Source organism: Temnothorax curvispinosus, unplaced genomic scaffold (genome assembly GCF_003070985.1).
Source record: "Temnothorax curvispinosus isolate PA1 unplaced genomic scaffold, ASM307098v1 QBEX01001170.1, whole genome shotgun sequence".
Classification (NCBI taxonomy): domain Eukaryota; kingdom Metazoa; phylum Arthropoda; class Insecta; order Hymenoptera; family Formicidae; genus Temnothorax; species Temnothorax curvispinosus.
The window spans coordinates 448,943-474,943 of record NW_020210950.1 but is presented as its reverse complement, the minus strand read 5'-3'; positions in this window follow the sequence as shown (position 1 = coordinate 474,943).

The window sequence follows — 26,001 nt, the reverse complement described above, 5'->3', positions numbered from 1 at the left end:
GTCATGCCCGTTTCCAATATTATATTTCTTAAAGAATAAAATTATATGTAATAAAATTTCTATTAAAAAAGTTGATCCAAAACTCGGAAATACATGGCCTTATTTATATCATCGATACTTCGCGGTAACTTGTAAAAGAAAATATAATATAAAGTTTACATTTACATACACACATATAATGGGAAAAATATTTTCTGTATACTATAGTTCTATTGAAATTTGTAGTCAGCAAATATTAATATTACAAATATGTATATTACTAAAAAAAAATTAAAAATTTTCTTTTGATAGATGTGAAATCATTTGTTTATTTTTTTAAACATGCGTAATTAGGCCATGTAATGCTTCGATAAAGAGCATACAGCATATTTACGTACCTACACAAGTTATCCTTGAATAAGAAAAAGAGAGATAGGTAAAAAAAGAGATAATCGATCTCTCTGTGTAAAGAATAGTACGGCAGTGTATTTTTTTTCAAGCTAACGTTGAGAGTCTATTTACGGTATATCACGATTGTCAGTTTAACTTTAAAGTCGACTTTAAAATGCTGCTAATGTCATGATTAAGATCGCAGTGAAAAAGTCATTGAAACACATTTAAAATCTTTTTACTCAATTGTCAACTCAACGGCGCTTTGAATATATTAATTTTATCCATTGTGACGTCAGTTCGATTGAACCAGTCTCGAAGATAGATATTTCTCATCATAAACCGAGAGCATCTTCGAAAAGGTGATAAATATTTGCGTCGACACGCGAATACGTCACAATAGCGACGTATATTCAAAATTAGATTGATCAATCTTTTATTAAAACTCCTCTTTGTGCGTCGCGCTCTAACGTATTTATGAAAATTGGTATTGCATGAGAAAATATACTTGAGGATGTGCTTACTCACAAGCTTCTATCACGATGACAAAGTTACTACGCGGTATGCATAATTTTTTTATTAAAATTCTTTACGAACTCATCGCGAACTTTGCGAGGTCGAAACGTTTGCGAGATGGAGTTTACTTCGCGATCGACTGCGTGAATTTAAATTTAAGTCCGAATCGCGTTTATCCATTTGTCGCGAAAGTAAAATGCTGCCGTGTATACCCATTACGCCAGGTCAAAATTCTAGGTGCGTTTTGCAAGAGTCGCGCATTTTATAAAAAAAAAAAAGGGATATCCGTTCAATTCGTTGTTGTAATTGGATTGGTCCCAGTCGAAATTAAACTCGTCCGTTTTTATTGAAATTCCTAGGGAAACTCGATGCACAGTTTATAGAGTGTACAATAAAATATAGGAGAGCTATGGGGTTTTCGTGTTTTGCATTTTAATGTTCCTCGTTTTTTTTCCCGTTCACTCGATGGCTACCGTAATCTTGCGAACTTCCAATCTTGACTACGCCGTTGCGCGTCATATTTTTCACTATGAATTATTGTCGATTGTGATATAGCTCATCGGTTACATCGATTAGCTTAAACTGTTACTCGAATTAGATTCCCTTTCGCTTAAAGTGCTATTCAGAGAGACCATTTATTTGTCTTTGTTCCCCTCGTCAAGCAAGCACCTATAATTTACTCATACATCGGCAAATTCAATTAACCACTTATGCGTTATTTAGCGTTACTGACTGAATGTGAGAAAATAATTTTTTTTAAATTGTATGCATGTATATGATGTAATTTGTGAAATATATAAAGGATATAAAAGAAACTTTATTATTATTTTTCAAAGTTCACATTTATATGTCTCCTTTTTCTGCTTAATAAAATGTATTACCATAATATATCATATCGTACTCCCAAAAGAATACCTTATAGAAGAATACCCTACAAGAATACTGTCAACTCAAAAATTCATAACATTTAGGAGAGAGGAAAAACAAAGTTAATTCAATTTTTTGAGTTGTAAGATAACTAACACAATTACAACTACGATATTTTGTTATAATGAAACTTATACTATTTCTTGAAGAGGTCTGCTACGATGATTTACTTGTCAATTCATTTATGACACTATTCATCCGGCAAACTGCAACATAAAAGAATATATAACGATACTTTTGCTCCATGCTACGGATTTCACATATAAACTTGTGACACTATTATAGCACATAGATAACATTTTAGACATACTTTTTATGGACTTAACACAAAATAAAAATGTTGTGACAGTATTCTTTTAGGGGTGCAATATATCGAATAATTAATTTATAAAATTAAATGTTTACAAAATTCTTACACAACAGGCTTAAAAATACTATTGATTATAAAGAAATGTAATATTATTTTCAATTAATTCGCATTTCAAAAACTTTATTAAATAACTTAAAATAATAATCGTTTTGTGTTTCTTATGAATACAAACAATATGTGAAGGTAATTTAACGAGAGATTGGTTTATGACTCAAAGTTTGAATAGTCAATTGTTTTTCACATCTTAGCCGCTTATAGAACGAAATTGAATAATTACGTTAGTAATGCGGCGCGGCGGCGTGTCGTAATAGATGTACCTCAATGTAGAGTTCAATGAATTCGCTATCTCACATGCGCGGATTAACCGATCCGATCAGTCAATTCAGCGGAAAACTCCGTTTTCAGTTTGGCTTGAGCATCCAAGTAAAACGTAATTTATTTTCCCGGAGCGCATCGTTGCTCGTTTCAGGACGTTCCTGCGGGAATGTCGTAAAGAGGAACGATATATCGAACATAAGCAAACAAGTTCGAGAGACATCCGAAGGTGCCAGGTACACCCACGCGAAACGCGGTTGTAATTACTATGCAGCGTGGGAAGGTAAATTGATAATTGCTATGCATCAGGAGAAGCTAAATTGCTAATTGCTACGCGAAATATAAAGTGGACACAACTTAGTTTACGCAGCATAAATTTAAACGACCTTTCGCGATTGGCGTAAGTTTTAAATTGTTAAATCAATTCCTTCGATTTTGGCGACAAGCAATAATGATCTTATATAAATCTGATCTTAAACACACACACACACATAATTTTTGTTATGTATATTTATCTTAGCATATTCTATATTAATTTGTAGAAAATTAAAAATGTCAAAATTCTGTTTTTTTAATTTCCTGCCAGATAACAAAGAAATAATTAATTGGATTGCAAAATTAAAGATATAAAAATGTAATTCGCTTTCTATATCGATATTGTTCGCGCACGATCTTTTATTAGGAAGAGAAATATTATAATTAACGCGTCGCTGTTGCGTTAAGCATTTTTTCGGTACTTTAATATCTCCAACTCTCTGCTTTGTTTCAGAGCTAACGTTGCATGCTGCTTTGCATTTTATTCGTTTGTATAAAGAGAATTATTCTATGTTTCCTGCAGCGTGTAACTAAATCTACCTTATTATTCTATTCCGTATATAAAGTATAAAGTATAATTCTTACTCTTATCTAAAATTTAGAGATCGGAAGATTGGAAGGATGTAGACGAAACGAGAGAATGTTCCTCTTTCGGCGCTTTTACGAAACAAGAAAAGTTTAACGATTACGTAAATTTACTTATCTCAATGAATATAACATAATATCGTGGCGGGAGTCTGAAACATGGATTAATGGAATTTCTCTCGCTTTGTGAGCTTCCTTTCTCGATGTAGCGTGTCTCGCGGGAAGGAGATTTCTTTTTTAATTCGATACGCCGTTTCCAAGAGAGAATGTAACTTACTTAGTCCGTAAACTACTCGATTGTGGGCCGCGCACTGTAAACCAATACCGATATCGATATAACGATTGAGAGCGGGACCATTTTAATATCTCCGTGTGCGCCAGCCTCAGATATTCTTGTTTTTGAAAGCACCGCATTGCATACGACGTATATTAAAATGTATTCTCCGTACATATTCGTTTCTCGTACAAAATACAATTGTATTCGTTTTTTGAAAAAGAACAATTTTTTTTCATTTTAAGAGCAGGTATTTACTAGAAGCTGTTTCTTTAATCTAATTAAAAGATGTTTAAAAATAATAGAACGGAACCGCTTTTTTTAAATTTCGTGTCAGAATTCAAGGATTCTGTTTATAATAGAATATAAATAGAATATAATTAAAATATATTATAATGGAATATAAATAGAATATATATTATAACAGAATTCTATTTATAATCTTATACGTCACATGATACGAAAAATAATTAAGAAAAATGAGAATATAATTAAAATACATACTTTTATATCAAAATGTACGACACATAAAATTGTAAGTAGAATTCTATTACGAAATCTGACGCAAATTGTAGATCGATTAAAATATTGAGTTTCATGCTGCGTTAAATTCTGGGTTTTATTGACTATTTAAACACAGGTTATTCCTTCTGTTCTCTGAATTTATAATGACGTAAAGGAAAAATTTCAAGAGAGAGTACGTCTTCCAGCAGAACAATTCGCGTAAATACAAACGAAATATTTCTGATGTACGGCAATTTGGTAACAAGATCGTTTCTGTTCGTCTTGAATAAAATTCAGGGTTAAAGGCACTGAAAGGGCGTCGCGCAAACTCGTCTCTTGTATTTCCGACAATTCCGACACTTCGACAATACGAGAGAAAAATGTCGCACCGAACAAGTTTCCGGGCAAGATGTCGCGATCGGTGAACTTTAACGAGTCACCCGATCAGTTACGAACCCCCATCGACGACGTATTCACGAATTCCATTCGACGACGTGTCAAACGTCAAGGAAAACGGAAGCCAAAAGAAAGACTATTTAAGGTCACTGACACTTTTGCACACAAGCATTTTCTTGTATCCCGGTTTCGTCTAGAGAGGAGGAGAGACGCGCATTCTCCCCGTCTTCGCTTCTCTCTGTCTCTCTCTCTCTCTCCCTCCTCTTTCTCTCGCTATGAAGTAGCTACGGGCGTCTGATGCGGGACTAACTCAATTCGAAACGAAAACGAGTTATCGCCGCTAATACAATTCGACGGAAGACCGCCGGCGGTCTCTGTCATTCGACGGTAAAAAGATCTCGAACACCCGACAGGACAGCGGAGATCTCTCGATATATATGCGCGCGTTGGCTACGTATACTCCAGTACATTCTACATCCTATGTATATCCTCCTCCACCGGCGTGCTCCAATTTTCGCTTCTATTTGGATCTCATCCCGGAATATCGATCCATCGATGTCTACTAACATTTGTCCTAACTGAAGAATCGGTCTCGCAGCCTTCGCTTCTTTCGCTTCTTTCGCTTCACATCTCCATGCTTTAAAATATATATTTTTCAATATATATATTTTCTTTTTAATCGCATTTCTACATTTTCAATGCAATATACTTTGTAGTTCCATTTTTACGAAAATCGATTTAAAGATCGCATCTCATGGTAAATAGACACGTCTTACATGATAAATATATAACTTATTTTCCATGTAAATCAAACTTTCTTCAATCTTTAATTAATATGACGAGTATATTAAACGTATACCTATATAACTTTTTAGAATCATTAAGAATAACGTAAGTCTTCCTCACATTTTAATATATTCGATTAATATATCAATGTTTTAATTAGACTATAAATACGAGGGTACTGAATTATTCTATGCGCATATTTGTGTCAGAAAAAGAAAGAAAGAGAAATTACGAACTTGCGCTCATGAACGAAACATTTCCACTTTATCTTTTCTTTTCTCTCTCTTTCTTTCTCATTCTTTTTTTTCCTTTCCGCTTTCTCCTCCGTCTGTTTATAGTAGTCATTTACCACTTTTGATTTGCGAATTTCTACCTCGCGCGTTCTCGCACTACCCGGTCTTCAGCCGCGCCGGCTTTCCTCCTTTCCTTCTATTTCTGGTAACGTCACATTCCTCGGCACGGTTCGTTTCACCTTCTCCTGTCGTATCGTCTCTGGTGTGTTTTCCCGTCCTTTATCTCGCCCTCGCCTCATCACTCTCACCCTTCTCCCCTTGCCCTCTCTTTCTTCTCTCTGCAACCTCCGCTGAAACATATTTTCTCGAAACGTCAGAATTCATCTGCCCCTGCCATAAAGTCGCTTCGCTTCAATCGATCGGCCGTGCGTCATGTCTCAATTCACGAAATCCGGATTTGCACTCCGTGCATACATATGCGATCCGCGAAATCGCATTCGCCGCACAGCGCGAACACACACCGATCATGACGACGACGATCGCTCGCGTCCTTGACACCCCGATCCCGAAATGTGTACACGCTTTTCGCGCAACTTCCTGCGCGCAATAAATTACATCGCAAGAGGATAAACACAGGAAGATAATTCTGGTAAATCCTACTCTGAAAATCTCATTTCCGTGTAAACATTAAATATTCCAAAAGAAAGTCCCGGGCGAAGAGTTTGCGCTGGAATATAGGATGCTTCAAATTTCCCATGTTTTCTAATAAATCTTATAATGTCCTTTCCAAGTCTTATAAAGTAACAATTGCAAAGCTGTTGAATTTGACTTTACGTATTTAACATTTAATTAATTTTCTTTCGTCTATTAATTATAAAATATTGTCTATAAAAATCTCGTCTATTAATTATTAAATAATAATTATTTAATTTCAGCAATTTCCAGATTATTACTTTACATTGTCAAGTATTATGTTTAATATTAAAAATTGGCAATCTTCAAAATAAAAGTAATTCAAATAAAAAAATAATTTAATTAAAATATTTATAAAAATCGTACATCAAGACACGAAGATAATCTTTGCTTAAATCTTTATTACAGAAAAGTATATTCCGAATTGAGCAAAGATTTCAAGTCGATTATTCTGTCTATGAAAAATACTCTTTTTTGAGTCTACTCCCAAATTTATACGAGCAAAGACTATTATTTTTCCACTTTTCCAAACGAAAGCTTTCTCGAATGTTTGATATGGGACGCGACGACAAATTCCTCGCCAAATTGTGCAGAAGGTGCAGAAAACTTTCGACTTGCATCGCCGTTGTATTGCATGGGGATTTTCGCGGGGTTTTTTTTTATTTGCCGTTGACGAATCTCAGGGCACCGTCGTGTCCTGTTAAGTGTCCGTGATTCTAGGATGCGAGCGTATTTTATTTACGACCGAGCTAACGTGTAACGTCGCGTCGACGGGACTTTCGAGGAAAATTAAGGAAAGTTGGCTGACGATCGACCCGCGAAATCGCCCCGGGAAAACTTTCGAAGCAATTCGCTGCCGTGCGGCACGCAAACAAATTTTCTTGCTTTCTTTCTCTCTCTTTTTAACAAAAACTACATCCCATTTTTATCGCTCATAGAATTCGCAGGCACGAAGAGCTTGGTTTATTTCCCGCACCCTTTATGTGCGTGTGTTTTCGAGATTGCTAGAAACAATTAACAGTTGTCTTTGATGGATTTTAGCGATACACAACGGATACAATATGCGTAAATGTCACGAAAGAAATTTTATTCCAGAACTCTTGTCATCTAAATTGTTATTAGTATCATTTTAAATAGATATTAAATTACGTATATATTACGTACAATTTATTTTATAAGAATAATATGTATAATTAAATATAATTATAACAACTATATCACAGTAGGTATTACTGCATATAAAAAGAACTAATTGATCGGTAGAACCGTTATAACGGAAGGGTGTGGAATTTAAATTTCTTTCAAGTGCAGATTTTATTATTAAATATCGAAAACACGTTAAATTGTTTCAAGTAAAAAGGAATTGTCACGTAACTGCCGTGGCGGATAAGCTTTATTAGCCGCGTAAAAGGAAAAGATATCCTCGATAATTGATGAAAAACGCAATTCATTGGGTGCAGCCGACGGCGAGTTTCGCCATACCGGCGAGTGCCGGCCGTCGGAGAGTGGCGGATCAATAGTCGCGATTTCATTGCCGTGCAACAAGTAGTTGCAAATTTTCGTCCATGGCGCGACGGGTACAATAAACACTTATACGACTTGCGCACGCTTTGTTTGGGGAAAATATTAGTTTGCGCGTACAACGCAGCAACGCGCTTTGATCCCATAACGGCAAAATTGTTTCCCTAATAGCGTCGTTTCGGCGTCATCGATGGCGCTTGGTTTCCGCCACTTGTATCCCACGTATGTACTTATCCCCGAGGCAACGAATACTCGAGCGCGAGAACGAATTTATTATTAAATCACTAATGAATGGTTTAATTAACGTTTACGAGCGCCAGAGACAAGTCCGCAACCAGGCAGCTTTGAGAGTGCTCCGTTTTAGGAGCATGCGCGATCTCGATTATTTTATTCCTCGAGTCTCGTAGCGAGCTTGATAACAACGCTGATCCTAATAGCGCGCTGATCCTAAAAGGAAAAAGTGCCTAACAAAAGGTTGTAGCTTTATATGGCACGAACACACACGTGTTCAAACAACAAATTCGATATATTTTTGTTTCCCCTCTCTCTCTCTCTCTCTCTCTCCTCTCTTTTCTTCCCTATATATTCCCCTTCGCTTTTTTCTGACGTATCTGTATAGTTTCGCCATTGTTACGGACACAATTCCCGGCCACGTTTGTATCTTGAAGCGACGTCGTGTGTATATAAATGTCATTGATACATTTTCCGCCTCCAATTTCGCGATAAAATTTTACTAGTAGAAGCGCTGGATGATTCCTATCTCTTGAGTATTGAAAAATACTAAAAATTTCTCGTTAATGCTCCCCATAACGTATTTTTGCGCAACCTTTCACTTTTTATATGTACTATTAATAAAAAGATTTTATAGAGAAAATTTTTGCGCCCTGAAAAAAATTTCATTCGAGACAGCAAATCGGATTAGTACGATACATTACTATTTTTGATTAAAATTCAGCAGCATAAAAATTGCTACTTCTCGACCGTATTTTATATCCAAAAATATATTTTCGTACCTATACTACTTGGACAGAGTGGTTCTTGTAATTATATTACCTTTTTGGATGACTCTATTTAGCATACTTCAAAAATGGGAATATCACCCAAAGGATAAATTAAATAGTAACAAATGCAATTACGAATACGCAATATATTTTATACTGCACATACGTTAAAAACTTACCTAATTGTTCTTAATTAATTTCTTCGGTAATATTCTATCAGAATATAAAATCGCTGTTTTCACACGTGCCCCTTTAGAACGCACGATAAGAAAAATATTTCAACATATGTGCGATCGCAATATATCTTCAAACTGTTCAATTCTCGAAAGTTTAGATTTCGGGATGCATCGCAAACTTGTACAAAAAGGCGCGTCTCTCGCAAATACCTTTTCGATTACGTTCCAGGTCGCGATTACCGAATACGATTACGAATGCAACGTACGTCCGCGAGCGAGTTCGATCCTCGGCGCGGCAACAATATCGATAGCTTCGGCTTCTTCAGCGCCCGCGCCGCCCGAGATCCCACCGAGAGGAGCTTCTCGAGGCCTCTCCAGCGCGCTCGCGAAAGCTCACGACACGGGCGAAGTTGGCCGATTTAATTTTCTAAATATTCATGGTACACTACGAGCCTCCGGCGGGCGAAACCACACGGCGAGAAGCAACGCATTATAAATATTCTATCTCGCATCTCGCCGCAACTTCAAACGAGAGACGAATATGGGATATCTCAGGTGAGACCCGCCCGCCTCTGCCGCATTATATATATACGTCAGACGCAACAAAATATTAAATTATACCATTATCCATGTAAATTGAAACTTTCCGCGACGGCGGAACTTAAATACTTTAAAAGAAACGTTGACCTGGCCAAACGCCGGTGACTATAAAAATGCATTCGAAAAATCAAGCAAGTCTTTTTCTCTATATCGAAGGAATTATTTACTAGTTCTTGGTAATTGTGATCGATCATTTGGCAATCATTCGATGATCGTTTAGTAATGATGATCGATTGATTGATATAAAAAAAGCAAGGAAGATTCGAATAAAATACGTGTGTAATCGAAGAGGAGTTTGTCAGTTCCAGTTTTGACCGCAAAAATTGATCAAGTCTGCAGAAACATTAATAGCTTTCACAAGAATAGCTTTTGTATTTTCGACATTTGTGTGGCATATTTCACTCTCCAAATTGCAATAATGTACATTTGAGAAATTAGAAATAATATTGATATACTGAAAAGTGAAGTCAGTTTCTTTCCGGAACATCGCGTGATCAAAATTAGCTTTCATTTCTTTTCCAATCCAGATGTTCTCTTTATACGAAAGAGCGATAGAGTACTTGACCCGAGTCAGTTCAGGTCTTCAGTTTCCCCGCGTAGGTATATGAACGTACGATCTGCTTCTTTCTCCATTATCAATGATTTCGCGATTCGCCAATTCTCTCGGCAACACACACACGCACACACATACCCCACGGTCGATTCCTCGCCGGCCGCATCCAGCATTCGGCCCTATCGATTCGTTTCGACGAAAAGCAATCTGCCCCGCGGGTTATACATGCCGGAGCCAGAAGGGGGGGGGGAACCACCCTGAGCGGTGTCCCAAATTTCGTGATATATCCACGAGCGGCCGCGCTCCGTAACGTGTGTGCATGCGGCCAGGATGCCGGGACACTGCGTGCGCGGGTGCATCGGTTACGACCGTCCTTTGTGCGCGTAATAATCGTTGCATTATTCGATTCCAATCTGGTCTTGGGGTCATTTGTATTGATTTATTGAACAGCCACCGCCTGTTCGGCGATTGCGGGCACGTAACATACATGCTTTGCGCCGAGCGCGGCACTTCGCGGCGCGGCGCCGCGTGTACGTGTACTCGTTCTTTCGTATACGTGGCTCACGTATCAAAGAGAGACCTACGCGTCCCCCGCTGGTGAAAATGTCAAACGTCCTCGTCCGCGTTCGTCTCTCGGTTGTCGCGAGAAATTATTTATTTAAGAGCAGACGCGTAGAGAACGTCGGCGGCGTCGCTTCGATTTTCGTCATGCCCGAGAGAGTGTCCCTCTCACTCGCGCAACCCGCCCGAGAACATTGCGATCAAAGTTTCGCAACATGGAACGGCTGTATCTTGAATTCAGGATTGTTTCGGTGGATGTTTAACAATGAAACTCAATTAAAGGGTATATATGAAAATGTTCCCTTATTATTATTATAAATATTATTATAATAAAATGTGAACTGATATGAGATAAAATCATTCTTCTAATCGAAACAATTCCTACCAATCTTAGTGAATAATAGAAGGATATGTTTATTTTACACGGTACGTTTTTCCACACAGAATAATTTTTTTGATATATTCGAATTCGACTCTTCTGTAAAAGAGCAACTTCTTCATATTCGATATTAAATAACTTGGCAATTAAAAGTAGTTTCTAAAAGTAAAGTCCACTTAAATCGATCTAAACGAGCAGTGAGTGCAGGCTTCTTTTTATTTCATATTGCTGCCTACAGATTCATCCTATATATTTCCAATCGGTCATAACTCGGCCCTTCAAATCATTGGCCCTTTGACATTTGAATTACGGAAAAATCGAGTCCACAGATTGATCGAAGAATCTGCTATTAAAATCCCATTCTGGAACATCCTGTATAAAGATCGGGAAAGACGAGAGAATGCAAACTTGGTTAAGAGCATTGTTAAGTTCCAAGCCAGTCGCACGACTGCAACTATTTCCTCACGACGGAAGATTAATTTGCTCGTGGTACCCAGTTCCGGAGAAATTTACAAAACAATTCGCTATATCGGTAAATCGAAACTAATTCGATACATTGTGTCGAGCAAGATGGACGGTACTTGACTTGTAACATAAATCGCCGCTTATGAATGAAAGATAAAACTGTAAAAAAAAAAAGAAAGAGAATAACGTAGGTCGCTCGAATAAACGAGGGTGTAAACTTAGAAGAGCGAAAACTGAGAGTCCTCCCGAGGTACCTCGACTTCAAGAACGGGAGCGCACGAGAAGAGTCGCCGGCGCGAGTCGTTAAAACTCGATAGAAAAAAGCTCACGGTCCCCGCGGAATTTCAATTACCGAAGGTAATTTTTTTTATTTTTCTCCGTTCCCCTCAAGTTACTTTTCCCCCTCTCCCCTTTCCCACCCCTCTCACCGTCGTAGGGGACGTAGGTTATCTCGTAAGTCGCGCGCGAATGCGCGCGGCGTAGCGTACCGTCGAAATTTACGAGCGACCGAGATTTCCATTCGCGGTGCCGTAAATTCAATACGCCCAAGCGTTAACGGCGCCCGGTAGAGATGTAAAGAGATGGATGTGTGTGTGTGTGTATGTGTGTGTGTGTCGATCCGATGTCGTTCACGGGCCGCGGAGACGCGTGTTACATCTAGAGAGGGGAAAAAAGTTGGCGCGATAAATTCCATCTAATAGACTGCAAAGCGAACAGCCAATCTGTTGCGCGATTGATCTCTATCCGATCAGTAAATTTTGCAGACAACAAATGACTTCCCTCTTCTCTCTCCCTCTGTCTCCTTTCTCTCCTCCGTCTTTCTTTTTTTTTTTTGTATATCTTTCTTACTCCGTCTACTCTAGCTGTTATTGTCATTATTCGGTGTATTGTATGCTAATGAATAAATGGCTTGTATAGCCGGACAAATCATCGCGTCATTATTGTTGCTAATTCAATAGAAACGAGACGGTTACACCAATTACGTGCACGTGCCCGCTATTGATTTCTGTACGAGTGCAGGGAATATATGGCCGCGGTTCAGATTTAGAAGAGGCAAATGAGTCGCCTGGCTCCAAGATAATCAAGCTTTCACTTATTACTGGCTTTATTACCTAGACTTTCTTCCTCCGTCGTTTATTAGTTCGTCAGTCTTCCGCTTGTCCGGGCACTTCCGTCGCTTAGCCGCGTGAAAATAAATCATTCACGACGACAGCGAAACGTTCTTTATTACAATTTCTGTTGATTCACGGCTGATCTCTTCCCGACTTTCCCGTTATTGAATTATACCCGTGCTCTGGTCTGCATATTAAAACTTTAGACGATCTATAATTTCTATTTCGAAATCTGATTTCTATTTTCTTAACGTACTTTTATATATATTTTATATGTATATGTGTGATCCTGAATTTTTAATTATTTTTCGTATCACGCGTCATATAAAATTATGAATAGAATATTATTCTGAACTGAACACAAATTAATAAATTTATAGAACGTTCAAAATGGACTTAATAATACAAACCATTATTCCCTTGTTATGGAATTGTGGATTTCAGGCGACATCAAGCAATACAAATGATAGATTATTGTTTTGTATTTAGATATTTAGCATCATGATGATTACACTTAATAAGTTATACAGCGCCAGCGGGTTAAAGAAAATTTCCCGTTATATTAATTTATTATTACATTTATAATGTTTTATGAAGTAAGTTCTATTTCATGATGTCGCTAGACTTCAAATACTGTAAATATTGTATAGTGTTAATTTTACCGAAGGATTTAGGCCACTGCATTGTAATGAGATGAAAAATGGGCCAATTGAAAAATTTTAATTAAGAAGAAATGTGAATATTTTAATGTTTTAATATTAAAATTAATATTATCAACTATCTTTATACATTTTGTACAAAAAATAAAAAAATATTAGATATATGGAAGAAACTTTTGTTTGTTAAAAATCCAGATTAGACGACGGCCCTATTTCAATATTAAATAATAATTTAAAACAAAAGAAAAAATTTTTTATTCTTTATACTCATAATTATTTATGTAAGAAAAACTTGAAATTTTTTGTGGCATGTTTTCAAACTTGTGGGGATTTGGAATTTTATAACCAAATTGACCATTATTATGACGATAAAAAACCATTTATTTGTTTTATCGAAAAATCGTTACAGATAGAGAATGCATATATAAAAATGCATATCAAATTTAAAACAATTTAGTTAAAAAATTTTTTAGTCACTATTTTGAAAAATTGCGGGTGATTAAATTACTTTTTAATCTAATCGATTTTCTAACTGCAATTTCTAATATAATAACGAGTAATTAAAAAAGCATATATATATATATTTTTTTAGAAAATGCATTAAAAATCCATATTTTTTTCCGAACTTTTACAGTGCCCGTAAAAACCTTAGTACTTCTCTCACGGATCTCTCGACCTCCTTCTACCGTTCCGATTACTGCGGGCACGTACGCATGTTATTGCACGTGGAAATGTATTTCCAGACGGATAGGTGTTCGCATCTATTTTCCCATTACTGATCGTAGCATCGCGAACTTACATCCCTCGGCGCGAATACCGCGCGAGAAATCATCGTTTTTCGAGATACCCTCGGATGAATGTTCAGTGCGGCAAAACCAGGGGGGGGAGGGTTCTGCATTGTAAAGGAGTATATGACTTTGTCAGCGACGCCGCCGTGGAACGTCGAAGATAATGAAATGGCATTGTTCCAGGGACGAACGGAGTCGACGTCCGGCAACGTCCCGAAAGTTTTGAAAGGCCGGGTCTTCGAAAAACTGGCCAGCGGCCAATCATCGTTGCGTCGCGTCGCTCGATACGATCCTTCCGAGTAAACTTTAAAGTGAGATCGCCTCCTCCGGCAAATCGAGAAGATTTCTTTTTTTTTCTTTTTATAGTCTTCCCTCGCTTGCCGGCCGGCAAATAAGATAAATCGGGCCTTCTTTTCGCTTAAAGTGGAGTATTCAGCGGAATGCCAGTCCCAGTGGGCACTCAAATGCCCGGGGTGTACGCGGAATGCGTCGAAGATTGAATTCGAGCACATGTTGCGTGAATAAACTGAATTCTTCCTTCTATTATAGATACAATTTCGCTGGCTACACGCTATCAATGCTATCATGTGCATACATATGACACACTATGTGACACAGATTGCTCCCGGTTTGCACGATCGATTTTGATTTTTTCCCCGCAATTTACGCGATATCGCAAAATATGCGGTGAAAGTTTTTGCTGCAATTAGACTCCCGCCTCAGGGCCTCAGTGTACCGTTCAATTAATAATTATGCGCACCATTACTTGACGCCCGACTCCGATGTCCGTTACCGATCTTGCACATATCGCTGGTCGTTGAAGCGCAATTAGGTCATAGTTTCACCTTGAACACGCGCGCGACAGTAAAGTTAATCATCTCGTGAACTGCTAATTAAATTGTTCCGGGCTCACATGCCACCCCGAAGTTCTTCGCATTTCGCATAGGCAAAATTACGTTGCATAAATATGTTGTGCTAAGGCAATTATAAGGAAATTTTCCTGCAATTAATGAAGCTTTTAATAGAAAAGTTGTAAAAGCTGTTAATGTGAAAAATGAGAATGCGCTCATTATACTGATAAAAGCAAATGTGTATTCAAACATATATTTCGTCGACGTTATGAATATCAATATGTTTCTTTTTAAATTAATATGCCGAATAAATTCGATTATTGCCGAAGAATAATTACAATAACAACTTTCGTTTTATTAATTTTTATTAATAACAGAACTGGAGAAGAGGTGGAAATAATCTATGCAGATATCTTACGTCAAAGAAAGGCATCTCGCTTTGTTGCAACTAAATTGAAACACAAAGCTATCCTTTTGTCCAAAATACCAAAGATTTACTTCTCTCTCCTTCGAAGTTTAGATAACTGGAGAAGAAATATTTTCTCAATTAAGCTAAAATCCTAAGTCCGCATACCACCTGCAGTAAGTTAGTTATTCCGTTGCAGATAGTTATATCGGCAGTTAACTTTTGGCGCGAAACTGCCCTGCTAGCCAACTACTTGATAGGCTAATATGGCTTCACGAACACCTTGTTGCAAGAGACTTGCCCCCAAGTTTTCGTTAATGCGCCTAACTATACTCAAACTTTAATCTTCCCCGGGTTATTTGCATAAGAATAATAAATTGACCGCCGCTGACGGCTGTATTTCAAGGATTTCAAGCAAGTTTGCGAATTCGTGTCGCGATTACGTGTTTCGGCCGCGGCGAATAATTAGATGGATGATCTCGTCGCACTTAACAGTATCGAAAGTTTAAACAGTCTTTGTTTGTTACTAATGCAATTTATTGTTAAAACAGCGGCAGTGGAATTGGGGAATTACGTTGCGGTCAAGCGATCATTAGTGAGTTTAACTGCGCGACCGGGAGTAATTCCGTGCCGCGCATATAATGAACGACCGCTTTTAATTATAACTATCACGTATATTTATTTACAAATGGCGTGCCCGGTATTTCGCCTATTAAATAAATTAATTCTCGCAACAGTATCTGACGTACGCCGCGACATAATCTGTCCTCGCTGTAATTAAGTTACCGACACCGATCGCGGTAGTAGAAAATCTGTGCGTCCCGCTGGATTTTGCTGGCATTCCCTTAATTCACGAGGTATCCACGAGCCAACCGATAGCGATCGCGAAAGACGAACAACGACGAATATCTTAATGCTCGGAGATAAGACAATCGTCTCGTCGTGCCGGTGAAAATATCTTCACGAGTGGCGTGGCGCGTGGCGTCGAGGATGCTGCACCTCGCGCGATTACCTCAACGTTGGGGATTTCGTGTTTTATTAAGCGCCATAAAATAATACCTAACGCCCCGGGATGTTTTGCACAAGCACTCGCGGAATTTATACGATCTGAAAGGACTGCCTCTACGGAAGTGCTTGTATTAATCGATTCCACACCGGGGGCTCCTCACGCTCCGTGAGGGATCCCTGAAACTCGAGCAGTGATACTAACGACGTGGAAATTACCAGCGCGCCCGAGAGCTACACGAGATAATCGTGCTGAATCTCGCCCGAGATCTTCTAAATTACCCAAGAATTGCGCGAGAAATTACGTTGCGTTGCGGCGCGCCGTTTTTTGCGCTCGAATGAGAGAGGCAGCGTAATCCTTAATATTTCTCCCAAACCCCCTCCGTTCTTCTCGTGCCGCTCAAGGATATAACTGGTGAATCAGCCGCCTCATTAACCACGTCGGGAAGTAAGTCTGGCACATCCTCATTCTATACCTTCTCAAATAGTCCTTATCTTAATCAGCCATGACACACACGTAGCGCTATTACAGATCCATCCGATCGCGGAAATTCCCTTCTTATTACTATGATTAGTCCCCAAGCTTTGAGCGTGCTTTCATACAGTAAGCTTCGGTACACGCATCTCGGAATCTCTGCCATTCGTCGTAACCATTCACAGCTGATGATATCCGTCTCTCAACTTCGACGTCAGAAGCGCATCCGTGACCTCACCGTCGTAGAATAAAGCAATCAAAACTTGGTCGGGTTATTAAAACGCGGTCGCGCATAAATCCCAGTTTTCGCCGGTTATAGAACTCGAAACTGACGACATACGAAAATGCGTCGATACGGAGAATTCGTCATCCCAAAAGAGATTCAATTTTTTTCCCCCTCAAAGCGACAGCACCGTCTGCTTATGCGACCGTGTCTTAGCTCACGTTTAAATAGCGAATTTAATCACGCAGTTAGTCGCTCGAGAACTTGTTGCTTTTAATTCCTAGTCTCTCTGTGTAGTTTTTCGATTATGAAGCACACTCAGGGAATATCTTGTTAAATAATCAACGAACAAGAGCTGATTATCTCGAGACTCAATTCAATTTCCTTTTAACGCGAGCCTCGTTTATGTAATATCTTGCGCTAACTTAAACTCTTTCTACATATCAGCACATATAATACTTGCATTATTCCAAACGTTTGCAAAATATAACTCAACATGATCCGGGGCATTAAACTAATTCATGCAATTTATTGACGGATTATGTTATATAATATAAATCTTTGGAACGGCGATTCGAGTAAAAATGCTGAGATGGCGAGAGAATAAGCTTTAATGCTAGAAATTTAATATTTTTATCTCTTAAATCGGAAGGTAAAGTAAGTGTGGACGAAAATTTGCCGTGAAATGGGATCACATTGCGATTTAATGATCTCACGAAATGTAAAAATCTTTGCGTCTCCAGTTATTTGCTGCGATTCTAAACGTTAAAAAAAAAATAATTTCTATAGATCATACGAAATCTCTCGACCTAATTATTCTGACCCGGCTACCAATGAGAACTGAATTTTAACTTCGCTTTCATTTATACACTTTCGTTATTACCTCAATCCAAGCCAAATGAACTTTATCTCGCACATGATTGGAATTAGTTGCGAGTGCATTTCGCTGCTACGCAATGTAAAATAAATTGCGCGCGAATGTAAATTTTCGCGACTTTATAATCCCGGGAAGGTTATTGAATTACCGCGCGTAATGCAATATTATATCAAATGTGGAGCACCGACGTTTTACGTTTGACCTTCCTTCGGCGATGTGGAACAATATGTAGAATTGGAAAAATTCTGAATTGTATCTCTCGGAAAGCTAGTTTCCACATTAAACAGCCGGCACGTCGTCCGAAAGTATTATAATATCGGCCATATCGCGCTCCACATTCCTGATTCCGAGAGTGTTGACTTAAGCGCTGTGTATACACTTGAAATATTACATGCACGTCTATCAAGAGGTTTCCACAGAGCGCTCGCCATCTTCCGTCCCTATGTAATTACACGGCCAACTTTGGGATAACTACCAGTAGTTCTCCGATTCATTTGCTCTCCTTTATTTCATCTCAACTACTCCTCGTTCAATTCTCTTCCGCCCTCTCTTTCTTTTTCTTCAAATATAGAAAGCGTCGGTTACTCTAAATGACTTGACGACTCTCTCAGAACTCAGAACGTCGTTTATTCCGCGCTTTGCGTCGCGCGTATTCTTACTGTAACAGCGCTGACAATAGCTATCTCTCTCTCTCTTTCTCTCTCTCTCTCTCTCTCTCTCTCTCTCTCTCTCTCGCGTTTTCCCACGCGTGTAAATCCTAATTTCTAACTGCGGAAACGGTTCGTTTATTTGGAGCGCGGTGTGATTTACGCGCGGTATCTCGTATACACATGCAAATCCGGAAATTATTATCCGTGTAAGGAATCCTCCTCAGCCCTTTTGCTCGGTCTAGCGGCAAATTCTACTGAATTACGAACAACGCACAGCGAGCTGACGTGACCGTAACATTACAACTTCATTCGCAGGCTCATCTCTGAAATGATGTTATCATTCTCGTGATAATCTCTGGGTGAGAGGTGAATTTTCGGCAATAGAGAGAGAGAGAGAGACAGATAGATAGATAGAGAAAGAGACAAAGATAGACGACGATCCTGTCTCGATCGATAGCTCCCTCGAGCGTCGTTACATTTACACATTGGCTCTTTCCGTCCCAGCGATGCGTTAAAGATCCCCGACAAGCGTAGCGTTCTCCTAGCAAGATCTCGCCCTCTATATAGTAAGCTGTCGCGCACCAAAATTAATTAGAATTAATATTTTGGCATGTAATTTCCCTCGCCAGGAGAACGGAGAGCTCAAGTGGCTAAAAATTCGCTAAGCAAAAAACAGGGAGTCGCTTAAGAGAGGCGAGAAACACGCTCCAACGAAGAAAGAACGCGGTTGGCTCTCGTTCTAAACGACTTTTAATATTTTCAATCGCGCCGGATGTGGTATCGTGCATTATGCGCTCGATCGAGTCCGGGAGAATTTTTGGCGTAATAATAAAGTCTTCGTGGATTATCCGTGCGGCTTACAGTAACCGCTCTTCTCCGCGCGCTCGCCTTCACCCTGTGCTGTCCTTTATCGTTTCCTTTCTCGGTAGGAAGCAATATCGCTATACCGTTGTGGTAAGACCCACTTCTTACGTACAAAAGTATATTCTATACACTTCGTTCTTTTCGCCGACCGCAACGACACTCGGATATCGTATTAAATAAACTCCAACCTTAAATTGGAAATATATATAATGCGACAACGGTACGCATTATTCCTGAATGTTTCTTTTTGGCTGCCGCTTGTTTCCTTTGCCGTACTGGATTCTTTGAAAACGGCTACGGGGAAATCACCTACGCTTCCGTGTTGATTTCCTTTTTCTGCGGGCGGTGTTTCTTTCAATATAGACGTCATTGTACCAATGTACCACCAGGTACACACAACTTTCACACAACGTCTCTTTTCGATTCGGTTGCGCAATTTTCCCCTGTTTTCGAGAGGTATCAGTTCTTTACGTGTAATTCTTCCGCCTCTTCGTCGACAATTTCAACATTAAATCTTGATGTTTCGCTGTAGTATTGAAAAAAACAAACGTTTTAGAATGCGGAATGTCATTCCATAGCATGACTCTCCTGCCTCTGGGGGATAATGCGAGCTATTCGAGTTAACAAACCACGATTTACTTCGTCGTTTTTGCTCTTTGCTTTCCCTTCCTATCACAAAGCGGAAGTGGAACAGAGACGGAAATGGAAAATTACATCACCGACAGCGACCTATTTTTGCTAACGGCCGCTGTCCTCTCTCTCTCTTTTTTTTTTCGACGCGTTGAATGCATTTGTCCATCCCACCTGCGTCGGCCATGCTACGTTCATCACCTCCGGAGGGATATGCGCTCGTTGGAAATTGCGGTTGGCTCGATCGAATTTTAAAGCTTTCCCGTCGAGTCGGACGTATCTACCTACTTGCGAGAGAGACGATGAATTACTCCACCTCAGGGACGATTTCTCGACAAACGTGCCGGGGAATTTATCTAAGAGAAAGACACGGTGCGCGCGCGCGCGAGCACCAACGATGAGGTGGCCTCGACCGTAAAAGATCTGATAGAAGAATACGGGAAAATATTTGTGAGATACATAGGGCGTTTTCAGAATTATTGGATGTCCTTTACATTGTAGATTATCTGATAGTTTTAAAATTATCTTCTTTTTTTTAATTTGAAAGTGTGCATTTCTATTCTCAAGTTTATTTTAGAGATGACTTCAAAATATGTATAGTCAGTATTCAATGACTTGACATGGGAAAAATTAAACTAAATATTTCTAATAAGGTTTTAAGTAAGATATAAAGATTAATTAGAAAATTAATTTATTCTTGAACACAATTTTTTTTTAGTATTTGTCAAAAATTTTTAATCTTTATATTTAATAATTCCATCATTTTTTGTTCCTATACATAATATTGCAAGAATTAGCATTTATATTAAACTTCCTACTGTCTTTCTACTATAATACATTAATCTTTTTACTATCTTTAAAAAAAAATTTGAAGAACGCTCTATTTTAACTTCAAAAATAATCAAGTTGCTCGATAAAAAAGTTCTTTAAAAGTTTATATTTTCGCAGGAATAATTATTGCATCGATAGAGTGAACGTTTAACATTTAATAACAATGGATACACTTATCTTCGGTCTTTTTAGAAGACTGGGAAACTGTAAAGATAAATCGTGAAAAGTCACAAGTTATAAATTATGTAGTAAAAGCAAAAGTTAAATACCTGGTACATCCATTAAAGGAGAAGTTTATATGTTTAGTTATAAATATCGATTACGAGAATAACCGATGATCTCGCAATAATTTTCGCGATACACCATCTATAAGATCCTTATAAAAGGTCCGGAGTGGAAATTGCGAGTTTCAGAATATTCTAATGCAATCCCTCTATTTTCGTTTGAATGCGGAATGCATAAAGGACATATCAGCTATAGAATGGATGCTTTTCATAGGATTTTACGATGGCGATCCCATCCTGACGCGTATCGTATTGATATCCTGATCTAACGATCTGCGAAACTATAATAAAAGCTTCTCAATCCGAATTCAGAGGAAAAGATTGCGCTTTATTACAACCTTGCATTACGCGTGGTGTAACGTTATCCGTGCATCCTCCTTACCCGGACGCGCATCTGCCGAGGAGTTTCCGGGCATTTAACATATCACGTTATGCTGCGATGGATCGTGTATCGCGGAATAATTATTCATAGCTGCGGGGAGATACAAGGCTCCCAGCCGTCCGTACGTGAAGTGTTCTCAATATGTAAGCACCGCCACGATCTTCTCGAGCGACTTGACTTTACGAAAATTTACAGAAGCGACTTGCGTTAGTAAAAGACACTCGATATTTTTCTCTCCGCTAGCCATATCTCGCGACGAGAGTAAAGAGTAATCATTGGAGGATCTGTCGCAAAATCAACATGTTGCCCATAAAAATTCTTATCCAAATTGGCGTAAACAAGCGAAGAGAAGATTCGCAGAATATAAACCACAAGAAATCGCGTTACGCACCGATGTTTGATTCTTTCGACAGATCTTCCCGACAAATTTGCATGTCACGCTACAGCGGAATGCGACGCAAATATACCGATTTGTCATTCGATACTATTATTCACTTTTCAGACGAAAGAGTAGGAGGTCGATCGTCGGACTGTCAAATTGCGCTGAATAAGGAGCTGTACGTCCAATTGGTATGTAAAAACGATTGATTTGATTTATTCGTATGAATGAATTATCGGAAAATTAACGTAAAACTAACGAATAAACAAAAACTAATTTTTTTAGTTTTTATAAAGAATTTAAGAAAGCGCAAAGTTTTGTAAAGGAACATTGTACGAATGTACTAGCGAGCTGTAAATTAGAAATACAATAATCAACGTTTTTTTTTCGAAAAATATAAGTTTAATTTACGCAACTTTTCCATCACACTGATTTATATAATAATGTTATATACTTGCTGCTGTAATAACGCTGCAGTTTTTCTCGCTTTAAATGCAAGTCAAATTAGTAATAAAACAAATGTCCACGTATTTCAATATTGATTGCGCATTAAAGCTTTGAGAATACGGATCGATAACGACATAGTTTGATAGTCGAGATGGTCACTCTGTTATTATATTTTTATATTTTAATATTGTTAAAGAAACATTTATCCTGATTTTTCACCAAAAAGATATTGATGGTACACGAGTACACAATTTCTAGCACACTCAATAAATTCAGAAATTTGCAACTTTTGCATGAATTTAGATACGTGTATTATCGCAAATTATCACCGTGCTTGCATAGGTAATACATTGAGTATTTTGTTATCTCGCGGAGGTATATGTTTGCATCACCGGATATAAGTCGCACGATCCGATAGCAAATTCGCAGAAAAATGTTACGAGACGAGGGATACCTTTGGGAAAACCACCGAGACAACATGAATATATCTCTACGTCGTTCGTGATCGTGATGTAACAAAAAAGGCATTCCCTTGGAAAATGAAATAGCCGCGTAAAAGGTCGTCCCCTCCTCACTTTTATTCCCACAATCCCGCAATAATTACATCAAACAGCGGTACAACCGTCGTCGTCGTCGTCGTCGTCGTCGTCGTCGTCATCATCGTTGTCGTCGTCGTTTTATCTCGAGGACAAATTGCTCGAACGACATAATAAAGTTTGAGCGTATTCAAACAGCCGCTTTATTAACTTTAAACGAGTAAGCTCGATGGCAAACGCCGTAAAGAATTTCGAAGAGGATATAGTCCCGGGCGATCGAGGGGAACGATTGACGATGCGGCTGCGGGAAAGGGAAAAGGGTTGCTCCGTTCGAGAAGAACGGACACGCGCGAATTTGCATAAAAAGAATTTGCAAGAAGCGATTGCGTGAAAGAAGCCTTGTACAGAATCCGAACGAGTCTCGCGCGCGCGCGCGCGAGGGGGTGCCGGCAAACTTTTTCCCGCTTTTTAATTCTCCCGCAGGGCAGGGTAACCCCGGCGCCACGGGACCATCCCTCTCGCCTCCTCATTTTGTAGCCGCCTTGATTAATGCCGCGGCGCGCGACCGACTCCTCGGCCGGTCTACCTTTCCTATGCCAGCGAACCGGATTAAGAGAAAGGAAGTTGCAAACGTTAAACCCTTTCTGTCCCGGGTCTCTATTTAATAAAGGAGAGACCTGAATTTTTCATGCGTTTTTCCTACGTGTCTGTGAACGACGACGTGAATACCTAGAAAGTTTTTGAATAGGCCAATTTATCGAGATTCGGACTGCTATTGATCACGGATGAGATAACTGGAAAATGTAATTTCCGTGTCGTTCCCCGTAGTTCAAATTACTCCTATAAAATTATGAAAAAAATTATTCATCTTTTCGTAATATTATTTGCAAAAGAAAATACTTTCGGTCTGTATAATAATACGAGGAACATTAGAAAAATTAGTCTCAATTATTCATTATTTCCGCATTTGTCATTTCGTTCAAAAATCACGAATATTGAAGGAATTAAATCACGCAATTTAGAAACACAGCGAGTAGTACGGTTATACGTTGAGAACAAGCTGAAGCTATATCACGAATTGCAGGGAGCGCTACGAGAAAATAAAAAAGAGAGCGCACAAGCAAGAAGGAAGTAAAACGAGCACCAATTTATCGATAAAAGTGGGTTCCGTACCGAGCGGTCGCGATCGATTTTTTTATTGCAGGTTTTCCAAATAATTTTAATGAAATATTGGAGAACCTGCTGTGCAGTTCGGTCGAGATTGTTCCGTTCTCTTCTCGCTTTCGTTTCAGCTGGTTTGTCTCTCTTACGCATCGTCTGGAATTTCATTAATTCGAAGCAATCTTGTTCCTCGACCGATTGTCGTGGATTTACATTGTTGGAAAACGTGAAAAAAAAATTATGACTTTAATCTGTGATTTAACCAGAGAAGCATGGTTAACATCAAAATGATCAAATTGTATACGTATAAGGAATGTGCTTATTTATTTAAATTAACATCATTGGTTTCTACTAATGAATAATGTATTTTCGCGTGCGCTTTTTCAATTGCATATATTCGCGACAAAAAACGTCGATTTGCGGATGGCTCGTGAGGCTCGTGAAAAATCGTCAATTATTTATTTCAGTTTCGATTTATGAAAAAGAAAATTTTTGATTACAATAATTAATATATATCAATTTTCAATAATTAAAATATATTTAATATCTCTTCTCACTTTAAGATTATATAAATTACTGAAATTAATTTACGAAAATATTGCTAGAATTTGTTAAAATACCACGAAGTCTGGTCTCTCGAATGTGTGTTAATTGTTGAACATCGCGTGCCGATCGTTCTTCGCAAGTACTTTCTCTCTATACCGCGCGAGTCACGTGGTAATTTAAAATAAAACCGAAAAGTTTCGAAGGTGTCGAGTGCGAAATTGAAATATTTTAATTATAATGAACGAACACATGCCGAACGATAACGACTATACAACATGGAATGAATCAGGGAGTGACTGTGCGAACTATTAAGAGTCAAATGAGAGAAAATCTTGCGCTAAATATCGAAATTAAATAGCATAATGCAATTAAGAGAGCACCGATTACGGACGTACAGTAATTCCATGTTACATGGAAACATGGTTTTTAAACTTAATACGTGTTGAAAGCTCTACAGCTTTAAATAAAGACGACGCTTTCTTTTCAAGAGAAATTCATTTCTTTGGCGAAATATACGCGCAGCCCATTATATATATTATACATTCAGGTCTCCTCAAGTGTTGAAAATACGCTGTTAATCTCGCTGTTTTTAATACGGTTCTCGAGGAAATTAGCTTTATTAAAATACATTGTAATGTGTGTGTGTGTGTGTGGGTGAGTGGGTGTGTCATAAAAATCTGAGTGTTCATAAAAAAAAGAAGGAAATGCGAGCACCGCGACAGATTCCACGCAGCAACGCGCGAGCAGATTCATAATGTTTACATTTACCTCGATAAATTTACGGCATTTATGTGCCGTCCATCCATCCGCACGTTGTGCGCTATGTTTTCCCACATAAATCTCGTCGTTGGTAACTTAATCACGTTGGATTTATCACGCAGCGCTCGCATCCGTACGACTTGTTTGTGAACGATAAATCGTCCCGAATCACCTCGCATTAATTGACTATAAAAAGTTGCGATATCATTAAGCATACATTTTTTGTTATTAAGTATACGTTGTTTAATTTCGCACGTTATTAAACGTGCCTGAGAGAAAACTATGGAGAAAATTACCTCATTAACCACGCTTGGTTTTACTCACAAACGCTTTAATTGCGTTTTCTCGTGCAATTTTTAAACATTTCACTGCAAACATTTTTGCGACTAATCTCCCCGAATTAAAATTCGAAAGATTAGTCAAAGAGTTAAAATCAATTTAAAATTAAACGAAGAATAAAATTCCGTCCTCCGTGAAATCCTTCGACTCTGTTTCATTACTTACAAAATAAAATATCGATGTGTGCTTTTCAGTTAGAGAAAAAATCGCGTTTCTAAATTGATAAAAGAGAATAATGAAAAGCACGATTGATAGAAA